This window comes from Bubalus bubalis, chromosome 2 (assembly GCF_019923935.1).
Source record: "Bubalus bubalis isolate 160015118507 breed Murrah chromosome 2, NDDB_SH_1, whole genome shotgun sequence".
Lineage (NCBI taxonomy): Eukaryota > Metazoa > Chordata > Mammalia > Artiodactyla > Bovidae > Bubalus > Bubalus bubalis.
In genome coordinates, this window is record NC_059158.1 from 171,646,827 (window position 1) to 171,673,589 (window position 26,763).

The 26,763-nt window shown below is 57.6% G+C and overlaps 1 long non-coding RNA gene across 1 annotated transcript; it reads left to right on the forward strand.

Annotated features, from left to right (window-relative positions):
* Nucleotides 1–22,745: 22,745 nt before the first annotated feature.
* LOC102398506 lies at nt 22,746–25,891 on the forward strand. Its single transcript, XR_326108.3, has 3 exons — nt 22,746–23,985; nt 24,061–24,217; nt 25,392–25,891. It is a non-coding gene; the product is annotated as an uncharacterized LOC102398506 (long non-coding RNA).
* Nucleotides 25,892–26,763: the final 872 nt, after the last annotated feature.

A 26,763-nucleotide genomic window follows, 5' to 3' on the forward strand; every position in this document is an offset into this window, starting at 1 on the left:
GTTTATTTTTCTCTTGGTGATATTTTGTTAGTGTACAGGGCTCTGGTCAGAGGACTTAGAATGGGTAGAGGAAAAAGATTCTTTTTCTTCTTCTGCTCATGCAGAATCCTTCATTGTTCGGCTCCTCCTTTCTCTGTCTCAGTTCCTGTCACTCCCTCCCCCTACCTCCCATGCCCAGACTTTCTGGACTTCAGTATTTCAACTTTAATGTGTCCTTTTCCTCTTCAAGAGTCTCAGAGAATGCTGGGCTCAGCTGAAGGATCACTGCCTTCAGGGAGCCTCCCTGGGCCTCTGCCTAAGTCACAGCCCCTGCCACCTCATGTACCACCTCACCATCCTACACTTGCCACCCTGGTAATTTGCTCAGGGTATGGCTTTCTTGTTAAACTTTAGGCTCCATGAGGGCGGGGATGAGTTATCTTGTTCACTGTTCTACCCCCTGCCACCAGCTCACAAACAGAGAATGCACCTAAAAATGTGCTGAACAAAAAAAAAAAAAAAAGAAAGAAAGAAAGAAATGTGCTGAACAGAGAGACCTCAGGACCCAGTCGCAAAGAGAGAGCACTGTGGCTTTGAGGGAGCCCTGTTGCTTTAGGTAGACAGAGGTCCTTCTCTGAGGGCTGCAATTAATCTTGAGCCCCCTTCTCCAGGCCCTTTCAAAGCTGAGAGTCGGACCTTACATGGTTCCACTTCATAGAGAACTTCTGTATTTTACTCCAGATAACGCACATGCCTGATGCATCAAGCACTTGACTTGTTTCTCAAATGAATTTTAAAGCTTCTCTTTCCTTGACTAAAAGTTTGAGCAATCTTAGATGCTGTTCGGGGAGGAACTAGGTACACAGCTGTGATCTGCAGGGAGCTACAGTAATGTTTTCTCAAAGGCAACCAGCGAGTTGATCCTGCTACTTTCTTAAGTGAGAAAAGCTAGCTTCGTTCCGTTCAACTGTTAAAAATAGACAATCTTTCACTAAGCAAGAGACTTAGCTATCATTTATCGGTAATGCTGGGTGTTGGCATTCCCACCTTGTTAAAGTTTAGACAAATAAGCATGGACATAATTATAGATCGGATGGAAGCCGCAGACTTGGTGACTGAGGTTGCAAAGCAGATGCCTCCAGCTGGATGAAGCATCTCTGCTCCACTGTGGATTAGTTTATGAACTTGGGCAAGACTTAAAACTCTAAATCCCAGCTGTGCTCAGTTATTCAGTCATGTCTGACTCTTTGCGACCCCATGGACTGTAGCCCACCAGGTTCTTCTGCCCATGGGATTTCCCAGGCAATAATACTGGAGTGGGATGCCATTTCCTTCTCCAGGGCATCTTCCCAACTCAGGGATCAAACTTGCCTCTCCTGCATTGGCAGGTGGGTTCTTGACCACTGAGCCACGTGGGAAGCCTGTAAATGAGAAATCATTCCTTCCCTCCTCTTGAACTGACCCTACTCTGATCTGCAAAACTTCATTCCTCATAGAATCAAAGGAGCTTGGGAAACTCAAGTAAGGCATTTATGACCTGAAAATGTGCTACAGCAAGAAGAGAAAGGAGGGAGGGCTAAGGAGGCTTTTCCTCCCAACCCCCAGAAATGATCACGAGTGGCAAGAATTCTCCTGGACCACGGGATGCCAACATTCTAGAGCTGGGGTGCTCCTCAGACATTACCCAGTGCTGTCTCCTAACTGCACAAGACCAAGAGGCTCCACAGACAGCGAGCAACCGGAGGAACAGGAACTTCCCAAGCCCCTCCTAGCTCCTTTTCCATTTGCCCACCCACAGCTCTCCCACTTAATCAAAAAATGCCACAGGCTGTGTGTATAACATGAACCAAACTTCTTAAGGCACAGAAAAACATTGGCGGGAAGCACGCCAGTTTATTCAAGAGCAGTTGTCCTGGAAGGTTGGGTTTACTACTTTTCCTGCTTTCCTGAACTTGAAGTACATTTGTGTACTTAACCCCTCTGTGCTTCGGTTTTTCCATCCGTATCTGGTGATGAAAATTAAAGCACTTAAAACAGGACCCAGCATTATAAGTAGTGACACGCCACTTATTTCTTTCTAAATACTCTACCAAGAATATGCATTATTTATATGATGAAAAAATTTTTTTACTTATTGCTTTTAAAAACCTCTCTTTAATTGAAAAATTTTTTTACTTGTTGTTCGTCCATGTCTTCACCCTTCCCTGAGAACCACATTCCTAATTTCAAGCAGCAAAATGCGAACTATATAGTACTTGGCGGAGGGGTCTGCTTTCCTTTTATGAAAAACTATGGGAATCACGTCCGAAAAACTTTCTAAAGAGCTACTTCGCCTTGCTTCCGCGCTAAGGCGCGCGGACGGAAGAAAGAATTCGTGGAGAAGGCCTCGGGCGTCCTCGGAGGTGAGCCCTCGCTCTGCTCCAAGGAAAAGGAGCCCAGCTGCCGCCATTAGGGCGCGCGAAGGAAAATGGAGGCGCCCGGCCGGCCGCACGGCGACCGCCAGCGCGGCGCCTGCGCCCTGCGCGCCCACCGCGGCCCGCGAGGCCGTTACGGCCGTTGAGGGAGGGCGAAGGGAGGGGCAGGAGGGCCGCACCACGCCCCACCCGGCGCCCCAGCGCGCGGTTCCGGCGAGTCCGGCTCCGGCCCGGGAGTCCGCTCCAGGCCGCTCTGGCCCGCCCGCCGCTCCGGAGGCGCTGCCGCTCTCCGTGCTTTCCCTCCAGCCCTTTGTGTCCTGGCGCGCGTCGGAGGGAACGCGGGAACGCGCGCCGCGCCGTGCGCCTGCGCCAGAGGGCGGGCGGCGCGCCCAGCCGGGAGTCGGGAATGGCTGCTGCTCCCGGACGCCCCGCCCTCCCCTCACCCCCTCCCCCGGCCGCCATTTCGTGCTCCGGCGCTCGCGGCCACCGCGTGATGGATGCCCGGAAACCAGGACAACAAAGGCCCGGGCGCAAGGGCTGCGCGGCCTGCAGGTCCTTCCGCTGCCCGCTGGGCGAAGATGGCGCTCAGAGACTGCAGCTGTGCCCGAGCAGGGAGGGAAGTGGGCACTTCCACTTCTATGGATGGGCCTGCGAGCTGGCCTCAGTGCCACGCACGGCGTCGTGTGTGCACCACCGGGAGTGTGCACTCTTCCGAAGTATGCTCAACCTTGGGAGCTTCGTGGCCATAGGATTCCCACATTCGTGTTTGCGGCCTTGGGCGTGCACGAATCCATGGGTTTCCACGCGTTCTAGTGTGCTCGACCTGAGTATGCACACTTGGCGCTTCCACTGTCTGGATGCTTATACAGGCCTGGGTGTACACGGACTCGTGTTTGCACTAACCCGGTATGTGTATAGGCGCGTGCCCTCCTGAATCTGGTGTATGCACCACCCTGTTTTCGTGACCCAGGATGTTCGCAGACCCAGGAGTGCAATTCCAACACCGCGGAAACGATCTTGGATTTGGCCTGTTTGGGATTCTTCTTCCATCTTGTAGAGTTTATGTGCAAATCATAATCACCCATCTGCTACCGTTTGCCTTTTTTTTTTTTTTTAATTTGGTCACACCATGGGACTTGCAGCTTCCCAGGTGGCGCTAGTGTTAAAGAACCCGCCTGTCAGTGCAGGAGACAAAAGACACCGGTTGGATCCTTGGGTTGGGATGATCCCCTGGTGAAGGAAATGGCAACCCACTCCAGTACTCTTGCTTGGAGCATCCCATGGACAGAGGAACCTGGTGGGCTACAGTCCATAGGGTTGCACAGAGTCGTACACTGAGTGAAGTGATTTACATGCATGCATGGGGCATGTGGAGTCTTAGTTCCCTGAGCACGGCCAGGCAAGTCCCCCTCCCCCAACCCCGTTTGCTATTCTTAACCTTTTCTCTGTTGTTAAGGTCTCCTTTATTGGCCTCCTGCCGTGGACCTGACTTTGCACTGTGGGCACCTGGTGACAAAGACAGGGCTAGTGTGGGAAACTGACAGAGAAGCGGGCAGTTAAAGGCATCCTGATGCAGCTTTGGAGGCCCCTGGCCCAGAAAAAAAAAAAAAAAAAAAGCTTCAGGGAGGAAGCCAAGAACCAAGGCCAGTGTAGCTGGTCAGGCCTTAGCTGAAGAAAGTATCAGGGGTCAATCCCCAAGTTTGGCTCAGGCCTGAAAACTTTGTTCTGGGAGGCGTATCAACAGGAAATACTATCAAATTCGCACTTGAGAACACAGGGGATTGAAAAGGGGCAGGTGATAGAAGGGTGTGTAGGAAAAGGAGGGCTGTTTGTGGGGCCCAGCTCAGCAGGGAAGTGGCCTCCCCTGGGAGGGTGGGGGAGGGAAAGCAGTGTGGGAGGACCACGGTGGCTCTGGTTTACACCTACCCCCTGCTCCTGGCTCTTCTGTGTTGCAAGCAGTCTTCTCTCCAGGAGAGAGGCATAGACCAGGACCCAGCACTGCCCTTTACAGCTGGGCTTTGGGCAAGGGTCCGTGTCATTGGGGATGGAGGGAGATCTGGCTTGCAAGAGAACCCTCCAGGCACAGAGTAACTGTTGATGAACATGGGATGTTAGCCTTTGAACTGGACTGACTCCGAAGTCCTCTTGCCTGGACCTCCTTTCGCTTCCATCAGAGAACCACTTCATTTGGCTATCTTTGATAAGTTATGGGATGTTCTGTTGTGCTCAGTATTCCTAGGTATATTTTAAGAGCATAAAAGTCCATCTCTCCTCTAACATACCACTGACATTCCCATTGTGAAGCCTTCTGCAATGTGGAGCCCCACCCCCTTGAATCTCATGACGGAGAAAGGGCCACCTCATAGGATAGCCTTTTTAGTGAGACCCAGATGTTTGTGCTCTGAAACGAAGGATTTTCTTTCTTTTTTTTTTTTTCTGTTACCCAAAACATGCTTTCTGAGCACATGCTGTATATTGGGCCTGTGTTAGGGCGGCTGCTGCTGCTGCTAAGTCGCTTCAGTCGTGTCCGACTCTGTGCGACCACATAGACGGCAGCCCACCAGGCTCCCCCGTCCCTGGGATTCTCCAGGCAAGAACACTGGAGTGGGTTGCCATTTCCTTCTCCAATACATGAAAGTGAAAAGTGAAAGTGAAGTCGATCAGTCGTGTCCGACTCTTAGTGACCCCATGGACTGCACCCTACCAGGCTCTTCCGCCCATGGGATTTTCCAGGCAAGAGTACTGGAGTGGGCTGCCATTGCCTTCTCCGGCGTTAGGGCTAGGGTTACAGCACCCAAACAGTTCTACATCCAGGAGCTTAGATACCCAAACTGCAGGATCCCAGGGTCCAAGAGCAAACACAGCTTCTTCATACTTGATGTGTTCATGCTGGAAGTCCATGCAGTGTGTTGTTACAGGGCACTGATGTGCCCCTATGCATCCTGAATTAATACCGTAGGGGGCTTTGGGGGTGGGGATTGGACAGGCAGTGCCCTCCACTCCCCCAGTGATCTTGTTAAGCACAGCCTCCCTTTCCCTCATCCTTTTCACAGCTGTCCCTGCCCTGGGCATGGTCCACAGTCCATCCACCTGGGGATGGCAGGAACTGACACATGCTCAGAAGCACTGGCCACTTTTATAGAAAGAACCAGGAGGGATCCTCCTCAGACAGTGGGCTGTGGACATGGAGGACACCCCGGCTGGCCTCAGGAGTGGGGGTGATTCTGCTGAGCCCTCTTACCAGCCAGCTTCTGGGCAGCCCTGCCTCCCTGGGAGGTGAGGCCTGGGGATCCTATGTCCCTCAGGCTTGGGGCAGGTTTTTCCACCGTTTTAACTCACCAGCAGGGCTGCAGGCTGGATCCTCTGAGAGCTGATCTAAATAAACTCTGTCTAACCTGGAAGTAGGCGAGGTGGTTCCCCCGCCTCTCCTGCTGAAGGGGCCAGTTGTACCAGATCACTGCTCTACATTCCACACATTTCCCAAAGGCCCAAGGGTCTGGGTGATGTCACCCTCCCTCAATGGCCCTTTCCTGGAATATGAGCTCCAGAGGTGGGCTCCCTGAGACCTCTGTTACTGAGCAGGGACCAGAGCTGCCCCCTCTGAATTCTGTGGTGGGCATGGAAGTCTGGCCCAGGAAACACCTGGGGGGGCGGGGGCGCATCCCAGGAAATGCGGCTCCATTCTCTAGCTCCTAAGAATAAACCACAAGGACCTAGAAGGCTCCACCCTTGGGCAGCTTCTTATCTCCAGAGGGTCACATGTAAGAAAGGAGGGATCCCTCGGAAAAATGAGACTGTGCAGAAGAATAAATGCTTCCGACTTCCTGCAGAGGTTTGTGGGCTGCTTCTGTGTAAATAATTTAATGGAAAACTCCAGAAGGGGACGCAGCCCGTGTGAGCCTGACCTTGCCAGCCAGCAGACAGGTTATAAAATGTTTCCTCTTTATTCTGTGGCTGGGAGTCAGGGTGCTTCAGTCACAACTCACGGAAAGAAAAGCCATAGCTCTCTGGGCTCTTGGGGAGGGACAACTTGCGGGGGGCGGGGGTGTGTGTGGAGTGTTTTCCAGGGAGACCCTTCGTCTGCGCTGCCCCCCGGAGGTTCTTGTTGGACACTCCAGGGTGTGGCGCCTCTGAGATGGCGAAGCCAGGTCCTCCCTGCCCCTCACCCAGGGCAGCCTCGGAGCTCCAGCAGTGAGCTGGGGGTCGGGGGCAGAGGAAGAGGCTTCCGGAGGCCCTCTCCCCCTCGCCGGCCGGGTGCCCCCGTGGGGCAGCCCGGCCCAGAGACCACCGATCACTGCCCGTGCCCGCCCACTTCCCCGCCCTCCGCCGAGACTAGCCCGGGGCTGGGCGGGTCCCCCCTGCCCTGCTCTGGGCGGTCCCTCGGGGTCAGGCCGCCCCAGCCGGGCCGGGCCGGAGGCGGCCGGGGCGGGGAGGGAGGAGGGAGCTTAGCCGAGCTGCTGCCCAGAGGCCGCGCCGCCCAGGCACAAACATTTCCTTATGTGGTGGCTCCGAGGGCCGGGGCGGCGCCCGGGGTGGTGGTGGGAGGGGGGAGCTAGACCCGCCTCGGGTGATAGCGGCCCGTTGGGATCTCGGCCTCATCCCCTGGGCTACACAAAGGAAAGCCCCCCTGCCCTATCCTTTGTCCCCTGGAGCGCGTCCCACATTCTCCTAGGAGGAAGCGGTCCCTGCGTCTCTGCGGGACCCTCTCTTTCCCAACCCCCCGACTTGCCCGGCGTTGGTGGGAAGGTGTCCTCGAGGGCTGAGGTTCAGGCCGAGACCTGGGGCCTGGGTGCAGGAGGGTGGGGTGCCTGGGCCCCTCCCTGGCCCGTCTGCCCAAAGCGCACAGCGCAGCACCCTCCTCTGCCTTGGGAGCTATATTTGGCCCGGAGGGGCTAATGGGGTGACTCATGGGAGGGACAGCCCGGGGGTGGGACGTGAAGGAGCTACATCCCAGGAAATGCGGCTCCATCCGTTCCATCCATCCGTTCCAGGCGGGCTTAGGGCTCCAGGAGGGCTTTGACATCGAAAACATGGAGAAAGCACAGCCTTTCCACTGCAAGGCCAGGACTCTGGGGTCCCCGCCCTGGGGGACGCAGGGACAGTGACCTGGACAGGCGCCCCAGCTTCCCAGAGCCTGATTAGTGCATCCCTGGCTCCGACACCAACCCTCCCCAGGCCCGGTTCTGGGGTGCTTGCTCTGACTCCCCTGAACTACCCTGGATTCTTGGGTCATTACCTCACTTCTCCAATACTGAGCAGACTTTGACATCTGACAGGGCAGTTTCCCCGTGGGATAATTTTTAAATGGGGCTTTTAGTAGGACGCTCACCTCAGTGACTCTCTAGTGGGTCTAATTTCAGGGACCGGATTTGGAGGCTAGCGGCTGAGATAATCCCCATCCAGTCAGGGAGGACTTCGGTTCAGCGCCCTCCTCCCTCAGAGGGCTGAGGGAAAAGAAAGTCCCTCCATCTGCTCCCTGCTTCCTCCTTCCCGGCGTGACTCCCGTCCCTCCTCCTGCAGCCCCTGATCCCTGGCTCCCTTAGGTCTGTTCCTGAGTCTCGGGGCACTCATAGCCAAGCGGCCTGCCCCAGCCATGGCTGTTAACTCCCCAGCACAGGGAACAACATCATCTTCATCCCCATCCTGGTGCAGTGGGACCAGGCAGGGTTCCAGCCACCCAGTTAGAGGAACACTCTTCTGTGGGACAGGAGGTTTCAGCAGCTGTAAAGTAAAGAATGCTGGCACTTCCCCGGTAGTCCAACAGTTAACACTCCACGCTTCCACTGCAGGGGCACTGGTTCCATCGCTGGTCAGGGAACTGAGATCTTGCATGCCACAAAGCAAGGCCAGAAAATTAAAAAAAAAAAACACAACAAAAACAACCCTAATCCTGTCAGTAAAATGGCAATGGCCCTCCTTTCCCAGTGGACTGAAACAGTGCCTCAGTGGTAGATGGTCCACTTTTGAGATTCTCCTCCTTTCACGCTGAGGAGAGATCCCCAAGGAATCTGAAGAAGGGAGACGGGGAAATGGATCCTCAAAAGCATGAGACACTCAGTTATTCGTCTGTGGTTGAAAAGGCCAAGTCTCAGATTAGAAGGGACCTTAGTAGTCTCCTCATTCACTCCAACTATAATACCTGGAGCAGAAACCGCCTCTGAATTCCTGGATTGCTTTCAGCGGCAGGGAACTCACTTTTTCAGTGTGTTCTGTCTTATACGGAGTTGAGATCTGCCTTCTTTAACGCCCATCGTCATGGTTGTTGTCTGTCTGTGTGGCCTGTGGCGGCGGGGTCCCTGTGAGTCTTGCTGCTGCCCACAGCGCTGGAGCACAGGGGTGTTCAGTGGACGTGTGGTCAGAATGAGTGATGAAACCATACTGAATGTTTGCCCAAGAGCCACTTGGAGCCCTCCACTCTGCGCTAAACCACACCAGCTTTCCCCCCCTCCCCATCCCATATGAACCTTGGTTTCCAGAACATTCTTCATCCTTCCCACCCCACTGCTGCATCTGGGTGGCAGCGTTTGTTCTCAGCAGAGGACCCTGCGGTGAGCCGCACAGAGGTGGAGTGGGGCTGGTCTCTCTCACCGTGTGCTCTGTGCTATCATCCACGAGGCCTGACCCTGCCAGGCCTTATTTTTAACATCCTGCTGTGGTTGCATCTGTCTGAGCCCGAGACTGGTCCCTTGTATGGCACCGCTGTAACTTTAACTTTTACAATTTTAACAAAGAGAGGGCTCCATTTTGCATGTGGCAATGCTGTTGTGCCCTGGGAAGGGCCTGTGGTTACAGTTGGCATCTCAGGAGGCTGGACTGGGGACTGGCAGCCCAAATGCTCCTGGGTAGGACCTGTTCACGGGCTTCCCCGGTGGCTCAGTGGTAAATTCACCTGCAATGCAGGAGACTCGAGACGCGGGTTCAATCCCTGGGTCAGGAATATCCTCTGGAGGAGAGCATGGCAACCCACTCCAGTATTCTTGCCTGAAGTATCCCATGGACAGAGGAACCTGGTGGCCTACAGTCCAGAGGGTCGCAAAGAATCGGACACAACTGAGCAACTGAGCCCAAAGATCTGTTCATGGGGCCAAGACTCGGGCTTGGGCAAAGAAGATGTCAAGGTGTGACTTTGGCTCAGCACACTTTGGGGCTCTCCCCAAGACCCCAAGCTAAGACCCGTGTTCAGGTATTCAGCAGGTCCCTGACCACAGTTGGTGGGAGCCCCTTGGGGCCCTGGGGCTTCCAGACGCTGTGGCTCAGCTCTGTTCTCCCACAAAGCTGAGCAGGTGCAGGGTAGCTGTGAACACACTGCTCGGGGTTCATATGTGTTTGTTGTCTGACTCCTTGATAGCTAGGAGGTGGAGAGCAATCCTCAGTCATTGTCCCCATCTTGGACACCTGCTCCTCCCTGCCCCCTCTGCAGTTTGGGGCCAGGTCAGAATCCCGCGCCCTGCCCCCAGTTTGTGGATCTGATGAAGGGTGATGAGAGGAGGCTCTGGCCCCGAGGGGGCTGCAGGTGGACTGGGAGTCAGCTTGGGACCAGGCCTGGCCTGAACTTCTAGGTGGAAGGTGGGTAAAGGTCTACAAGGTCCTGGAAGGAAGGATGAGGGGGGCTCTATGCAAAGAGGTTTTTCTCCTCAGAAGGGGCTTTATGCCACCTGAGTGTCCACCCTCTAGAATGGCTGTCAGCTACAGAGGGTGCACCCCAGGTCAGCAAGTGCCTGAGGGTGCAGGTGGTGGAGCTCATGGGGCAGTGGGCCGGGCTTGGCCGGCCTGGTCAGTGGGGGAGGGGCACAAGGGCAGAGGGGGCGGGCCGGGCGGGATCACTGCTCCTGCTGACACCCACTGCAGGATCCTTGTGACAGAGAGGAAGCCCTAGAAAACCACAAGGTCAGTGCAGGGCAACAGAAAGGAAGAGTCTGAGAAAGGAAGGAAGGCTCGGGAGAGGCCCCTCTCCTCCAGCAGAATCCAACTTCTGTCCCAGCGGAGGGCAGAGGGTGGGCACTAGGGCAGCTGGCTCACCTCCAGGAGGACACCTGCTCAGTCCCTACACCACAGGGCTCAGCCGGGGGCGCCCAGACATGCCCGGGAGAGCCAGGGCTCACCCAGACCCTCCTTACCCCCCCCACCCTCCACGCAGCTACGATACACTGGAGGCATTGACACTGATACTCTGTCAGCCTGTCTGTCAGCCTGTCTGTCAGCCTGTCTGCACTGCTGACTCCGCTGCAGGCAGGTGTTTCCCTCCCTGGCTGCTAGGAGTGGTGTGGATTTGCAGGTGGGCTCTGCCCAGAGCTCCGGTCCTGCCTCAGGCCTGAGAGAGCCTGATAGAGCCCCTGGAACCTGTTGTGGTCCATCTAACGCAGGCCGCGAGGCGGCAGGTGCTGGGGGAGAGTCCTGGATGGGTTTTCTGGGCGAGGGTCAAGGTCCAGCCCTGACCCTAACTGGCTAGATGACCTCAGGAAGGTCACTCTGCTCACTGGCCCTCAGTCCCTGGATCCCAGCTCTGCTGGCCAGTATGTAATTGTGATTCTCAGAGAGTGGGCCCTGTGAGCCTTGCCCAGTTGTGAAGGAGCCGGGTGGAGAAGGTCAAGGCCAGAGCCTGGGTGAAATGCAAATGAGAGCCCAGTATGTAAATCAGTGTTTGTTCCTTCCCTTCTGACAAGACCCAGGGAAACCCAGATGCCTCAGAGAGTGCCCGTGACCTGGCCCCTGGGTGTCCTTGCCGAGAGAAGTGGGCTGGGCTCCTGGGGTCACGGTGGCATTGATCATCTCTCCACTACCTAAGCCCAGGACCCTCGGAGCCCAGTCCAATGAGACACACAGCATTCTGCCCCTTCTGCAGTCATTTGTGTCCGGTGTCATCCCACACACTGTGGGTGGCATCTGTCCCCCTCCCCCAGGTTCAGAGAAGAATGTCTTTCAGCCTGGGGCTGAGTTGGCCCTCTGAGTCTGGGGACTCATATGGCAAAGGTCTTTGAGGAGCTGGCTGGTCACCTGCTATAACAGGGACAGTTGTGGCTTTGGGCAGGGGTCTCTAGCACCAAGCTCAGGACCCCTGCCTCCAAGGATGCTAGGCATTCACTTGAGACCGGGGGAGGGGGGTGGTTCTGTGACACGGGCATTGGGAAGCAGGGTGGTTGCTAAGGCCTCCGGCCAGTCAGGCAGCTGGGCCACTGGGGCCCTGGGGAGACCCAGATGTTGTCTCTTTTCAGCTCGTTGCTTCCCAAAGTGGGAGGGGAAGACTGGGTAGAACACAAGGAGGAGCCAAAGAGCCCCCTGGGATTTAGGAAAGAGCCATCTGGGAGGGAGAGCTGGGGCCATCTGCTCCCCAGGCTGCGGGCTCAGGGAGCAGAACCGGCTACAAGGAGGGCCTTCCAAGCACCAGCACGCAGGGTCCCCCAGGCCGCCCGCCCTCCTCTGGGAACGGGCTCCCAGGGGTCACAGATGGGTGCTGAGTGCATTGAGGAAGAGATGGGTTTCAAGACCTCTGCACAGCGCAAGCCCCTGGGAATTTGTGAGGAGGGGCAGGAACGAGGCCAGAAAAGGAGGGTCCTCCCCCACCTCCTTCCTTCCCCTGCCTAATGGAGGGCACCGCAGACAACCTGAACCTAGACCGCCTGGCCATTTGAAAGCCCTTTCGGGCCCTGGACTGGAGAAGGAAATGGCAACCCACTCCAGTATTCTTGCCTGAAGAATCCCAGGGACGGAGGAGACTGGTAGGCTACAGTCCACGGATCCGGCTGAGGGACTTCACTTTCACTTTCGGGCCCTGGAGGTCCCCATTTTATTGAAACTCTTTTCCATCCAAATCGATGAGCCTCAGTTCTTGGGAGGAGTTGGAGTCCCCCTGAAGAGCTGAGCGAGGGCCTCAGGGGGAAAAGGAAGGCACAGGGGACAGTTACAGACTGGAGGGCTGGTCTCGGGCCCTGTCCCCTTGGGGCTCTGGCCTCTGACTGTCCCCAGCTGGGAAGCCAGGCTCCCTCCCTCGCCCCCACCCTCCAGGTCCCAGAGAAAAGAGAGCCCCTCCCCAGAGGGCACCCCCCTTCCTGCTTCTGTCACCTGCCAGCAGCTGGAGCCCCTGTCCCCAGTGAGGAAGCAGAAGTGACCCTGCTACTGTGCTGGGCCCCTTCCCTGCCCCACCCCGCTGGGCACCTGACTCCACATGGATCCTCAGTGACGGCCCCTCCCCCAATACCGAAGCCACCAAGTCCCTCCCCCGTTCATGGGAGTGCCCTGAGCCCACCTGTCCCTTGGCTGCCTTCCCCCACAGCCACCCTCCAGAAAGAGATGTCCACACCCACCTCCACTTCCTCCTGCCTTCCTCATTCCTTAGCCCATGGCCACCCCGGGCCAACTCAGAGGCAGGTCTCTGCAGCACTGTGTCCCCCTTGCTGGGCTTCTCTTCCCTCCTCTCCCCCCGTCCTTCCTGTCTGCCCTGGCAGGTCCCTCTGTCTGCCTGGGTCAAGAGTTCTCCCCCAAGAGTGGCAGAAGGTTGTACCTGGGTCAGAGTTCTCCCCCAAGAGCAGCAGAAGGTTTGGGGGGCGGGGACCTGGGCACTGACATCAGACACCCGGGGTACCAGAGGCTTCCTGGCCTACCAGCTGGGCGGCCTTGGGCAGTTCCTTCTTCCTCCGTGTCCTGGTCTCCTCAGCTGTCAAGTGGGGAGGACAACACAGAGGTGACCCGCCAGGTCCCGCGAGGGTCTGGAAGCACTGACGTTCCCTCCGTCAGGGGCCAGCACAGGGCGGCTGCGGCTCAGAGAGAACTCTGAGCTCTGCCTGCTGGCGCCTGGAGCCCGGTGCGGATACGCTCGGGGACAGCCACGGGCCAGATAACCAGGCGAAGGTTCACTGAGGCCTCCCCAGGGTGGTCAGGTCAGGCAGTCTGGCTGACCTGGGGCTCCCAGCCATCTGAGAAGTCACACCCGCACTCTCACACTCTCTGTGTCACTCATTCCTGAGCCATTTTAGGAGCGGCAATGATCCAGGATACCTTGTTCTCCCCTCGGCTGCCACTGCTCCCAAGGAGGTCAAATCCCCCCAGCCTCACCCACCATGAACCCGGAGGTCCCTGGAGCCTAAGGGGTGGAGGCTGGCAGCAGATAGGTTAACCCCCTGGCCTGGCTCCTGGAAGAGATGCTTCCTAGGGCACCTAGCTCCCTACTCCGTTCCTGGGCTTTCCTCGGCCCCCAAAGCAGCTGGCACCCCTTCTCTCTTCACAAATAACCCCCTCCAACTCCTTCTGACCAGAGGGGACACAGGGCTCCCCCAGGTGGCCAAACGTGCCAAGGCCTGAAGCTGGAGAGTGTGCAAGGACTCCCTTCAGATATCTTGTCCCTTTAGCCTGATAAATACATCTGCCCGGTCAGACCAGGTGTTCCAGTCTGAGGTTTGGAAAATCAGGTCACCTGGATGTGTGCTCACCGCTGTAGGAAACAAGCACTGTGTGTGGTCCAGGTGTAAACTACCCTTAGCTGGGCTGTGGGCAATTGCTGACAGCCATTCCAAACACAGGTGAAGGACTGTCTGCAGGGCCTGGACTTACACCCTGCTTTGTCATGGGTCACAGGACACGGGGACGGGAATCCCAGCTAGAAGCCAAAAGTGCACTGGAACCGGTAATCATCGCCATTTATCACGCGCCTTTGGTCTGCCTTTCACCATGTTCCAGGGCTTCTATCCTTCACTGATTGTACGAGCACCAGCAGTGTTTCTTTACTTCTCACAACAACATAGGAAATGGTTGTTATTATTATCCAAATGTAGCAGATGAGGAAACTGAGGCTCAGTGAGTTTAAATCCCTTGTTTAAAATCACCCAGCTAGGGGAAGCCTGAATTTGAACTCAAACATGCCTGACTCCAAATTCCTTGCTCTTATGCAAGCTGGCCTTTGCACAGGAAGACGACCTGGCAAGGTAACGAGGAGAGGTATGAGTGTGCTCATGAGTGAGGGTGTACAGCTCCTTCCCACACCAGGAGCACACCCAGCAGGCGCTCAGCAGAAGTAAGTGGCACTGTGACAGGCCAGTTATACAAGCACGGTGAATACCCAAATATGAGGGAAAGGGAGGGTTAAGCCAGCTTCCTGCCCAGGTGTACACAGAGGCCCAGGGTGACCCAGAAGCTGCTTGTGTGCAGGACAGCTCGGAGCTTGGGTATTAGTCTTTCTAGAACATACACCCCTGGACACCGTGCAGGACACTGATGTCCAGAAAGTTCCAGTGACTGGCTGCAGTCTGCCCTCGGCTCAGTGCCAACTGAGGCCTAGAGTTCTAAACCCCGACAGGCTTTGGTGACAGCCACACGCAAGCAGGGGACACACACATGAATACAGGCTTGGTCACATACGCCCCGCTCACACATATGTCTTCTGAAGACAGAACCTCTGCCACCATCGGTTCTCGGCAGACACAGCTGAACTCTTGGCCTCTTGGGCACATAGTGTAGCTCACACTGACAAGTGTACAGACACACACAGACACACACATACACAGCTCTCAGACAAAGAGGAAAAAAGGTCAAGCTGGCTAGGGGCTGTGAATCTCTGGGACCACGTATAAATTTGTGCCTAAGCCCTGGGATCAACCCCCTAGGTCGCAGTCTGTCCTCAGTCCTGGCCTCCCATCATCCCGGGTTTTGAGACTGCTTTCTGCCTTTCTATTTGTTTTAAAGGATGGGCCAAGGCGTGAGTGCCCAGAATGACCACCAGGGGGCGCACGAGCACTGACTTATCCTTTTCAGTCTAGCCTCCTTCCAAAACGTTTTTCATTCATTCTTAGTCTTAAACACTCATTCTGTATCAGATGATAGGACCCAGAGAAGAAAGGCTGAGGCGTGGGTGGGTGGGGAATGGATGGATAGGGTAAGTGAAGAGGCAGGACTGGAGGTTAGATGGGGAAGGTGTTGGCAAGAGAGGCTGGGTCAAAAATAACAGATTGATTGATTGATTGATTGTACTGAGCACCAGCAGTGTTTCAAACTCTTCGAAATTTTTATATGCATCAACTCATTTAATCCATAACTGTATGAAATAGGTACTCCATTATTCTACTTTTATTGTGGGTGCAGTAAAGCTAGCACTTACTGAATAAAATTTGTTGTAAGGAGTAAAGGGATCAATATGATTATGTGCAAAACACTTGGAACACTGCCCAGTTGTTATTATCATGTCCATTTTACAGATGGGGAAAACAAGGCCCAGCTCACAAGGAGGCAATCCTAAGCAGGCTGGTCCCAGAGTGTGCATTTACTCAGTTACTAGAACTCCCTGGTAGATCCAGTCAGGGCTTCCTGGGGAGAGAGAATTTTAGTAGGGACAAGATGAGGCCTAAAAATCTGAGTCTCATGCTGGCTGTAGGGTGGGCGAGCCTGGTGGGAGGGGGACTGGTCAGGTAAGACCAAGGTCCCAGCTAGGACCAGGAGGGCAGTAGAGGGTGGAGAGAAGACAGATTTGAGAGATGTGAGGGAAGCAGCCTGGAGGTCTTTGTGCTGGATTTCAAGCCAGAGTTGGAGGAAGGAGGGGGCAGAAAGCAGTGGCTGGGGAAGCAGAGTTGGGAGAGGGTAGGGGAGTGTGGGGCTCCCACCTGCCTTCTGACCGTCCCCTAGGAGAGGGCTCCTTACACTTGGGGCTGAAGACAAAAGAGAAGCAGCCCCAGATCCCTGTGCCCCATGTTTCCTAGAGAGCTGGGGATGGTATGACAGCAAGGGACTATGGGGCTCTGGGCTCCATGGGCTGGCACTGCACCCGTCTCTCCCATCCTACCTAGCACCCTGGCCCTTACCCACAGGGCAGGACGCAGGCATCCCACCGACCGTCTGCAGCATTGGGACAGTGAGAAAACGTCCCCCTCCCCTCCTCAATGTTGAGGCTTCAGCCTCACAAAGTCCCCTCCTCTACAAGCTCTCATTTAATCCTCAGAGCAACCTGGAGTTAGGCCCTTATTATATAGGTTTCACAACTGAGGGAGCCACCTTGGAGGTAAGGGGTCTGCCCTGGGTCCCTCTACCAGGACTTTTGTTGCAAATTATGGGCTTTTACCCCCTCCACTCCCAGAACTATTGGACCCTTAGTGGCCATCTTAGGGAGGTGGAGGCAGCTGTGACCATGTGTGGAGCTGAAAAGGGCTGGGAGTGTGTGTTAGTCGCTCAGTTGTGCCCGATTCTTTGCGACCCCACGGACTATAGGCCGCCATGCTCCTCTGTCTATGAAATTCTCTAGGCAAGAGTACTGGAGTGGGTAGCCCTTTCCTTCTCCGGGGGATCTTCCTGACCCAGGTTTCCTGCTTTGCAGGAGGATTCTTTACTGTCTGAGCCACCAAGGACTGTGTGCAGAGCTGAGAAGGAATGGGAGAGGGGGGCCTGGTTTGGAGTCGCCAGGGTCCTCGGCAGAAGCAGGGTCGTTTCAGTCCCAGACAGGGGAAGCAGCTGGGTGGCGCACAGAATCTCCCAAAGGGTGGGGGGTGGAGTGGGACAAGCCTGGGCCGGCAAGTAGGGACAAAGAGGGCGCCAGCACACCTGGCGCCGGGCAGCCTGAGCCCGCCAGGCCAGATTCAAAGAGGAGCGGAGGCTGTGATTGGTGGCCCGGGTGCCTCGCTCCACCCCTTCTCTCTCACCTCCCAGGCAGCTGGGAAAGAGGGCTGGAGTAGAGAAGGCCCTTCATCCTAAATCCTTAAGCACCTAGCGGTGGACTGGCTGGCAGTGAGCTCAATTAACCCCCTCCTGTGCTGCGAGCCCTGCCAGGACCCTGTCTGGCTTTCTGGCACCGCCGTCAGCCCCAGCGACTCCCCGAGCCGCTGGGCTTGGGTACTCGGGTCTCAGGTCATCCAAACAACCCAACTCTGAGCCATCCTGCAGTTCGCGGCCTCCTCAACTCGTTTTTTCCCTAGCCCGTCCTCTCGGGAGTGTCCTCTGACCCTTTTCCCAGTGCAAATACAGGCGCCGGCCAGCCTCTCGGAAGGGACAGCTTCCTGGGCTCTAGCCCCTTTCCACTTGGGCACCCCGGCCTCTGTGCTGCAGACCCGGCCCTCTGGGCGTCCCTGCGGGGCGGTGGCCCAGACCGCCCTACCCTGCCTGGGTCCCGGGGGACCCCGCGCCCAGTTGGGAGCTGGGTGGGGTGGGGGGTGAGGTTGGGCGCATAGATTGCGAGACTCTGCGGATGATCAGCCTGGAGGTGTCGGGGAGGAACCCGACCCCCGCCTGCGTCCCGACCCCGGTGCAGATGGCGAGGTGCAGGCGGTCCCGGGCCACAGTTTGGGGCTCGGGTTTCGGCCGCAAGGGGCCCTCTGAGGCCGCGGCCAATCACCGCCCGACCCGGCCTCCCCTCAGCGGCCGGCAGCCAATCGCGGCCCGGCCCGGCCGCCCCCGCCCCGCCGCGTCCTTTGTTCCAGCTCGCCCCGGCGGCCCCGGTGGCCGGGCTCCCGGACCCCGGCCTCTGGCCTTGCGACTTCCGGCCCGAGCGGACCCAGCGGCATGCACGTGCCCGTGTACCCGGTGTGTGCACGCGCGTGTGTGCCGGGTCCGCCCTGCCTGCCCCAGGGGCATTCCGGGTCCGGCCACCGGCACAGGCCTTGCCCACTCGCATGTCCCTAGATGGCCTGGCCAAAGCCCCAGAAAAGCTCTTCCGAGAGACTGGACTTGGACCATGGGCGGGGGGCTCCGAGTGAGCATCAGGACTGGGCAGTGGTCCAGCTGAGGCCCCACCTTTCCTTCCTGGGCCGCGGTTTTCCTCGCTCTCTCACGCTTCCTTGCCTTTGCTCAGGCTGCTTCCTTGTCTGTGCCTTTCAGATTGTTGTTGTTTAGTTGCTAAGTTGTGTGGGACTCTTTGTGACCCCCATGGTCTGTAGCCGGCCAAGCCCCTCTGTCCATGGGATTTCCCAGGCGAAGAATACTGGAGTGGGTTGCATTCCCTTCTCCAGGGGTTCTTGTTGGACCAGGGATCAAACCCGTGTCTCCTGTGCTGGCAGGGGGATTCTTTACCACCAGCCACCTGGGATACCTGCACCTGATGAGCAAGGAGTCTTCCCTCCGGACCTGCCTTGGGGTCACATCCTCTGTGATGGCCTGTGAGGGCAGCAGATTCCCCCTCCTATGCCCTCATCACTCACCCGTCACATGGTCCCCTCTAGTCTGGGATCTACATCAACTGCCAAGGGACTTAGACTTGGCAGCACCGAGTCCTCATCCCAAATACTTGGGGGGTCACATAGACCTTCAGACCTATTCTTGGTTCCACTTGAAACGGAGGCTTGTTATCCCAGGCCTGCTGAAGGGATTAAAAAAGCTAAAATCTGCAAAGAACAGAGTGAGTGCCTGATCACCCACACAGACTGCCCTGCCATGCCATGGCCTTGCCCTCCCAGAGTCCCTGCCTCTTCCAAGTTCCCAAATCCAGTGGACGTTCCTCTTGCTCTTCCTCCCCTCCTCTCAGTCCCCTCCCAAGACCTCCCGGCCTTCTGCTCAGGACTCCATCCTCAGTCCCCTTCTTCCCTTATTTCCTCCATGAGCTCATCCACTCCCAGACCTCCATCTGCCCAGCCTGGATCTGTCTTCTGGGTCCTCTGGAGACCTCCACCTGGACATCACTCAGCATCTCAAACCCAGGTGTGGTAAACTAAAGGTCTTCATCCAGCCACACCTGCTTCTATGCCTGTAAAGGACTCACATCTTCATCACTGCCCAGATGTGACCCAGGTGTCATCCCCACCCCCACCTGCTTGCTCACCATCCACTCTGACCATATCTTTGGCTCCCAGATCTGGCTGTCCCCATTTTCCCAGGGCCAGTGTCTTCCTTGGCCCATACTCTTGTCCTTTTTACTATCTCTTCTAATTGGCCTCTTGCTCTCTGTCTCCCTAGTTCTGCAGGGCCCACTGCTTACAAGATTCCTCCTCCCCCTGGTCTCAGCATTCAGGTCCAACTCCTAGGTGTAACTGGTAGGGCCCTGTCATCTGGCCCTGCCTGCCTTTCCGTCTCAGCCACAGGCACACGAGTACTTCAGTTGATAGCCCTTGACACAGCAAGGTGGTTGAGAGTGGGTCCACCTTCCCAGGGCTCCTGCAGAGGAGTGATGCCAGGCGCGGGGCGGTCAGAGGAACAGTGAAAACTGTGAAGTAGAACTAGCTCAGCAAACAGGTTCTGCACACAGGCACACCTGGGTCTGGGTTATGGCTCTGCACTTGCCTGCTCTGTGACTTTGGCTTTGTGACTCACCCTCTCTGGCTCTCATGTCCCAGATGGGTTTAATACCATCTCTTTGAAGGGCCAGAGGAGAACATAGGACTCAGGGCCAAGAATGGGCAGGGGCTGCCCACCCCCACCCCGACCCCAGGTGCTCCCCAGAGCTTGAGCTTCTAAGTCACCTGGGGGCGGGGCAGAGCCTGGGCTGAAAGAGCCAGTTGGGAGGCCTGGGCGAGGAGGGAAAGGGGCGCGGGGGGAGGAGAGGAGGGGAAGCTGACAAAAGAGACCAGCTGCTGTTTGCACACAAACCCCAAGTTGATAATGAGTGGAGGGGCGGGGGTGGGGCGGGAACTGTCTTGGCAGGAGCCTCTGCCAGCTGAAGAGTCTGCCCAGGATCTCTGTGCCCCTCCCTCCACTGCCCCCAACCCTGGGCCCTCCCTGCTTGCACCCAGCTGTACATCTGCCCCTAGGACTGCAGGCGGGCCGGGGAGAGCAGGAAGAGCCTAGAGAGGGGGATCTGGCCCCTCAGCCCAAGGCTCAAATCCACCCGCTCGGGCTGCACTTGTCCTGAGAGCAGTCGTGGGGAAGCCCACAGGAAGGGCTGGGACCCAGGGGGGCCCAAGGGTGTCCGAGGACTCAGAGCCAGCCCAGACTCCCTGCCTCTGAGCTCCCGGCCAGAACGGAGGCCCTGAGTGGAGCTCGGAGGGCCCAGAGCTTGGAGAAGAGACAAGGCTCCCAGATAGGAGGCTGGGACGAGTCCACTGACCCCGGGGCCTCCCACAGGGGCAGAGCGACAGACCAGGGCTAAGGGGGAAGGCCGGAAGTCTGTCAGCTCCCCCAACCCCGGCCCCTGGCCCCCAGTCATGCCAGAGGGCCCCTGGGTCGCCCATCAGACAGGGGGCAGATAAACAAGGCCTGAGGAAGACCAGCTGGGACCCTGGGTGTCAGGAGTGGGACCCCCACTCCAGTCACGCCTGCTGGGAGGGTCATGGACGGGCCCTGCTCCATCTGTGCCCATCTCCCCAGCCCCCAGGGTCTGGCGGGCCCTTCGGCATCTCCCCGGGGCAAAGAGCTCCCCTCTCCCACAGCTGGCTCCTGCCATGGGGGCTGTGGGTGCAGCTGACAGGCTCAGCCTGTGAAGAAGCGCGCACCAGCCTAGCAACAGGTTCCCAGGGGCTGGGAGAGGCAGCACCAGGTGGGGAGGGCAGCTCCCATGCCCTACCCTCCTCCGCCCCCACCCCATGCCTGAGCGCCCTGTTAACACCTGCTCCAGAAGAGGGTTAGCTCCAAGACCGAGAGGCAGGATCCAGCACAGTGCACCTCCTGGGGCTTTGGGCTTCTGCAGGCCAGACTCTAAGGAGTGGAGGGCCATGCTCTGCAGGGGCAGCCTCGGGGGCAGGGGTGGGGGGGAACCTCCTCTTTGTCGAACCTGAGCCCTGGGACGGACACATCTGGAGAGAGGCCTGACCCTCTGGGCTCCTTCTCAGCCATTGACTTTTCTTCTCTCAAGGCTGGAGGGGGACTGAATGCCGTGGGAGGGAAGGAGGACAGTCCAGGGAGTTGGGAGAGCTGGACAAAGGCTGGGCAGTGGGACTGGGAGGGGCACAGGAGACAGTGAGCAGGAGGCTTGAATTCCAAGGCGAATAAGGGGTGTTTTTCCTGAGGTCCGTGGGAATGACCGAGGATGCTGAGGAAGAAGCAATGAGACAGACAGGGCCATGGGGAGACCTTGGCCACAGTCCGGCGAGAGGCGGTGGCCAGGTGGGTCTGGGCACAGAGGAGTCGTGGTCCTGGTGTAGGGATAACACCGGGGGTCCTGGGGTCACGAAGGCCTGGCTCCCAGTCCCCATCATGAGCCTCTCTGGGGCTCAGCTCCTGCAGCTGTAATTTGGGGGTGCTATGAGGCCTCCCTGGCAGGTTGATCAGGAGGGCTGGATGATGGAAGGCGTGCGGCAGTGCTCCTGAAGGTGAACTGTTGTCGCTAGTGGGAGGAGGAGTGGCTTGAATGGGGCTCGGGCTCCTGAGTCACAGGTGGCCTCTTCGAGGTCAGAGGCGCACACCATGGTTCACTTCCCCTCCTGGGGGTGGGGGGCAGTGGGCGCACAGGGAGAAGGTTGATGGGCTGGGGGGTGGGGCTCAGAAGTGCACGATGTGTCCCTGAGCCCAAGTTCGGCCTGGGCAAGAACAGGGTTGCTGGCGTGGTGGCGCGCAGAAGCCTGGGTGCCACAGGGAAAAAGTGGGGCGGGGTCAGGAAGCCAGCACCCCACAACGGTCCAGGTGGTGAGTGGGGCTGGACCCTGAAGCCTGTCTGAGTGCAGAGAGGAAGCTCTCCCATTCCCAGTGTGTGCTCAGGCGCCCATTTTGCCAAGCCTGAATGAATGCGTGTTCAGGCGTTGCACCCTCAGGATGGAGAAGGCCCGCTTAAGACCCCAAGCCCAGTGCTGAGAAGGCCAGCCCGGTGCCACCCTGAGAGGGGACCAGGCTGGCTGGGGCCCAAAGCCTTACCCGGCCCACCCTCCCAGGCCCAGGCCACAGAGGAGGCATTGATGGCAAAAGAGGCACCCAGAGGCTGCTGCAGCTGGGGCAACGTGGGCATCACTGGGCTGGCAGGGGAAGGATGATCCTCGGGCTCCAGGGCCCACGTCTGAGCATCTGGGGTCAGTGAGGGAACCCCAGGCATCCTTGCCTTGAGAGACTTCCACGTGGCAGGTAGGCGGGGCGCCTGACTCAGGGCCCGCACAGCCCAGAAGGAAACACCTTGGACCTTCCCTCCCAAGTGTTGGCAGAAGGCAGAGGGCCCCCCTCTGGCCTCATAGTGGGTGGTTTCAGCCCTGCCTAGACTCCGTCAGTGACCCTCCAGCACCAGGCAGAATCAGGGCACCTGTGCCTGGCCCACCTCTCAGGCTTTGCTCCCCCTCACCAACCAGAGCTTCCACTCGCCTGGCATGCCCCCACTCCCTCTCTGATTCTCTGCCCTCTGTGCTCGGAGCCCACTGGGGTCCCCATCCACCTTGCCTGCCTGTTTTCAGGCTTTCCCCTACCCCTCAAGCCTCAGCTCAGCTTGCCTCCCCCACAGAGCCTTCTAGGATTTCTCCAGGCCAGTTGAGGCCCTCCCAGGCTCTCCCTGCATTTTGCAGGCACCTCCGGTGTCCTTATCATCTTAATTATCATGATAGATTCTAATTACTCACAGGCAGAACTGCTTAGGGACAAAAGGGCTCTTCCTCTCTTTCCCCTCATAGGCAGCAAATAAACATTAGAGAGGCCAGTGGCCAACTCTGCCCCCCCGGAAGCCTTTCGCTGATGCCCACGTGAGCTGCCCACTCCAGGGACCACCTGGCCAGGGTGCTTTCAGAACAGGCAACTGCTTCAGAGCAAGCCAGGCCCCATTCACCTGTCCCTGAGCCCAGGGAGACAGATGTGTGCCGAGAGGCACCCACACAGACAGGCACTCAAACACACCTGCACACACAAATGAGTACGAGCACATGTGTGCACACACACTGACACATTCCTACGCAGCCAGATATGCACACACCTACACATGCATGCACACATACAAACACACATAGACACATCTGCGGACACGTACACCCAAGACCTACTCACATAACGCATATCCTCACAGACACATAGGTACACTTGCACACACAGAACGTACTTGCACACACAAGGACCCACCAGTGCACAACCCTGCCAGGCCTCAGCGCGGGGAGGAGGAACTGCTAATCTAGGCTCCCCAGCTGCCACTGCCTTCCTCCCGGAGCCCCCAGGCCGGCAGGGGGCGCCCGAGGCCCCTTCCGTCTGGGCCCAGCCCTGGCGGGAGGGAGCGCGCGCGGGTGCCACCCACCCTCCGCCCTCCCAAGCTAGGTCCCCTTTGTTCCCCCACCCGGAAAGAGGCCACCGCGCCGGGGAAGCACCCAGCCACAGAGTCCTCCAGGCGCCGATCCTGCGCTTTCGTCTTGGTCCCGGAGATGACCGAGTCCCGCACACGGACCGCCACGACCACAGGGAGGGAGAGCCAGCTCATCATCGCCCACTGCCGGTCAGGCAGAACCATGCGGGCCCCCAGGGCCCCCGCAAGCCCACCAACTCACAGGCCTGCAGCCCTGCCCCCTATCCCCTTGTCGCCCTGAAAGTTTGTTAAGTGTTCTCCCCTGGGAGAGGGCCACCCAGGAACATTGAAACAAGAGCAAGAATCCCAGAGGCAAGCCTTCCATCCTTCCCTTCTGCCAGTGTCCAGCTCTTCTGGCCCCAAGGAGCCTCCAGTGAGGACTTTGATTCCTAAAGAACAGAAGCCTGGGGGCCTCCCTCTCCTCTCACCCTGAAACCTGGAATCCTGGAGCTGTGCTAGGCAGAGATTATATACAACGGAGTCATTTAAGACCTGCCTCTGCTGCTAAGTTCTGGGCCTTGGGTGAGTGCGTGACCCTTCTGAGCCTCAGTTTTCCCATCTTTAAAATGGGCTTCCCTGAAATTCTCTACCTTGCAGGTGGATGTGAGAATACACAACTTGGTGGAGACCTGGTGTGGGGCCTGGCGCACAGTGAGTGGAAGCTGGCTCCTCACCCTGTGGTGATTCCTGGGTGCTGACCCCTTTCCTGACTGAGCCCCTGGACAAGGTTTGGACCCCAGCAGAGAGCCCCACAGTACGTGCTCACTAAACCCTGGGACCTGCCCAGGATGGGGCAGCCTGGGGATGCTGCACCTGTGCCATCAGCAAACTGCGTGTATCAGGGAGAGCCTGGCAAGACACCAGGCCATGTTTTTCAAGTGGTTGGTTTCTCCGGGATGCAGGGCTGGGCTCTCAACTGAGGTTCTTCCTCCTTGTTCAGGAGGGAGGGCTCGGCTGGCTCCCGCCTTCTACTCCTCCCCACCCCCTTCCCAGTTGTCCACCATAATTAGTCTCTCTGTGGCTTGGGAGGGGGTATCTGCACCTCCTCTCCACCCCCAGACTCAGGCTCGCCAAGGGAGAGGGTCCACCCGCCCTCAGGGGCATTGCTGCCCTCATGCAGGCAAATGGGGAGCCCTGGCCAAGCCTGTGGCAGAGGTGGGCACTCCTGCCCTCGCCCTCAGCCTGGCCCCTTGCTCAGTGGTCAGCCATGCATGGGGCTCGGCAGGGCCCAGGAGGCTACTCTGGTCATTAACGGCCGGCCTCACTCCAAGTGAATTAGCTGGTCCTCAGGGAGTGAGCACTGAGGTCTGCAGGCTCCTGGCACCGGCCAGTGATTCATTCAACATAGAGGCCAGCAGCATCCCTGCCCCCAGCCCAGCGGCCTGACTGGGGGCCGGGGCGCAGGGCTGGTACCCAGAGCAGCCAAGGCTGCCTGTCCTTCTGCCCCTGTCATCCTGTTCATTGGGCTGCTCCCCGCTGGCTCCGTGGCACTTGCCTCCATCCACCAGCCCCTCCCACACACAGGCCTAGTGGCCTTGGACCTGCGCCCAGCTTCCGCCAACCTGGCCTGCCCCACCAGGCTCTGTCTCCTGCTCCCTTTGTCCCCTGGGTACCTTGAGTGACCGGAGGGAGGCCCCCTCATCCTTTTCCCTCCTCCCTCTGTGCCTTCCTGACCCTCTTCAACCGAAGCCCTGGTATCCACTTAACTGGTCTTGATGAAAAACAGAAGCTCAGTCTATGCATAGGAGGTTCCTGGTAGCTAGCTGCCTGGGACCAGTTCCTGCCAGGGGCCCTCAGGCCAGGCACCCCCGGCCCTTCTTAGAACTAAGGTGGGTGGGGAAAGCACAACCTTGGTCTCTGCCACAGAAGCCCTCAGGAGCCCACATGCATCCCCTTGATGACCACCCTCCGCACTTTCATTTACTCAGCAGGAGCCAGGTGTTGAGAGGCCGGTGCTGCTGAATGAATGAGTGGATGCCCTCCCCACACAGAAGCAACTTCTCTTCATCAACACTTATGACTCACATCTTGTCAAATCTCTCCAGCTTGAAAACCTTCCTCCTGCAGCTGCCGATTGGAGAGCATCCACATTTCATGGCCAGAGACCTGAATTCCGGGGCCGGCCGGTTGTCCGCGAGCTGGATGATCACTCCTTTGAGCCAGCCGTTCCCTGTGGTCGTGCGGGGCTTGCCGTCCCCCAGGCTGGCTCTGAGGATTAGACGCATTTTATCTTGTGCAGGGAACACAGGGCATGGAGATACCACCCAAAGACAGCCACCGCGGACTCACTCCAAGTGTTCTTCCTAGGGGGGCTCCCTAGCACATATGTGGACAATTTCCCCTGTATTGTTCTATAATCCTTGATGGTTGCTCTATAATTGCTCTCAAATGGTTTAATCATAATAAATAGCATCTGCAGAGCAGTTTACAAACTGTAACTCTTCCTGCACCCCCCCTCCCACCTTTACAAAAAGAAACAGGCTCAGAGAAGTTAATGAACTTCTCTAAGACCTCACAGTGAGCAAGGAGGCAGAGCTCACCCCTCCCCAGGCTGTGGGGCTGGCGGTCCCCAGGCCACTGTGTCTTCAGGTCACTGTATCCCCAGTTCTGGGCAGGGGGGGGAGGCACAGGGAGCCTGGCAGAAGACATGGAGGCTGTCTGAGATCTGATGGCTGGTGGGGAGGGGGCATTTCACCAGGTGTGAGGGTGTCCAGGCAGGATTGTATGCTCACCTGTGGGTGCAGGTAGGTGTTTAGGCTGAGACCAGGTGACCCCCAAAGGGGGCTTATTTAGGGGTTGTACTTCCCAGAGTGAGATGTGGAACCAGCTTAGTGTCACAAACCCTTTCTGTTCTTAGGTTTAGGTGACTCAGAAACTTCTAGAAAAAGACTGGGCCAAATGAAATGCTTCCATTAGAACGGGAAGCAGTGCTTCCATTGCTTCCAGTCTCACTCAGATAGACTGTTTTATTAGCTGTTTGTTTGATTTGCTTGTGTGCTGTTGTTTTGGTCAGAAAACAGGCCCGAGGGAAGTACGTGGACTGCGCCCATGAGCAAAGAGAGGTGAGAATGGAAGGTGGCGACAGCAAAGCAGAGCCCGTGTGAAGGGGATGCGGCAGGGAGGAGCGATCAGCAGGGGAGGCCCCAATCCACCCAGAGTAGCCTCCTCATCTTTGAGTCCAGTTTGGAAGATGCCTCCTCTGGGAAGCCCTCCCTGACTGCTCAGCAGAACTTGTCTGCTCTCTCCCTGGGTTCTCCCTGTTGTGGCCCTTGTTACACTCATTGTATACTTTCCACACTG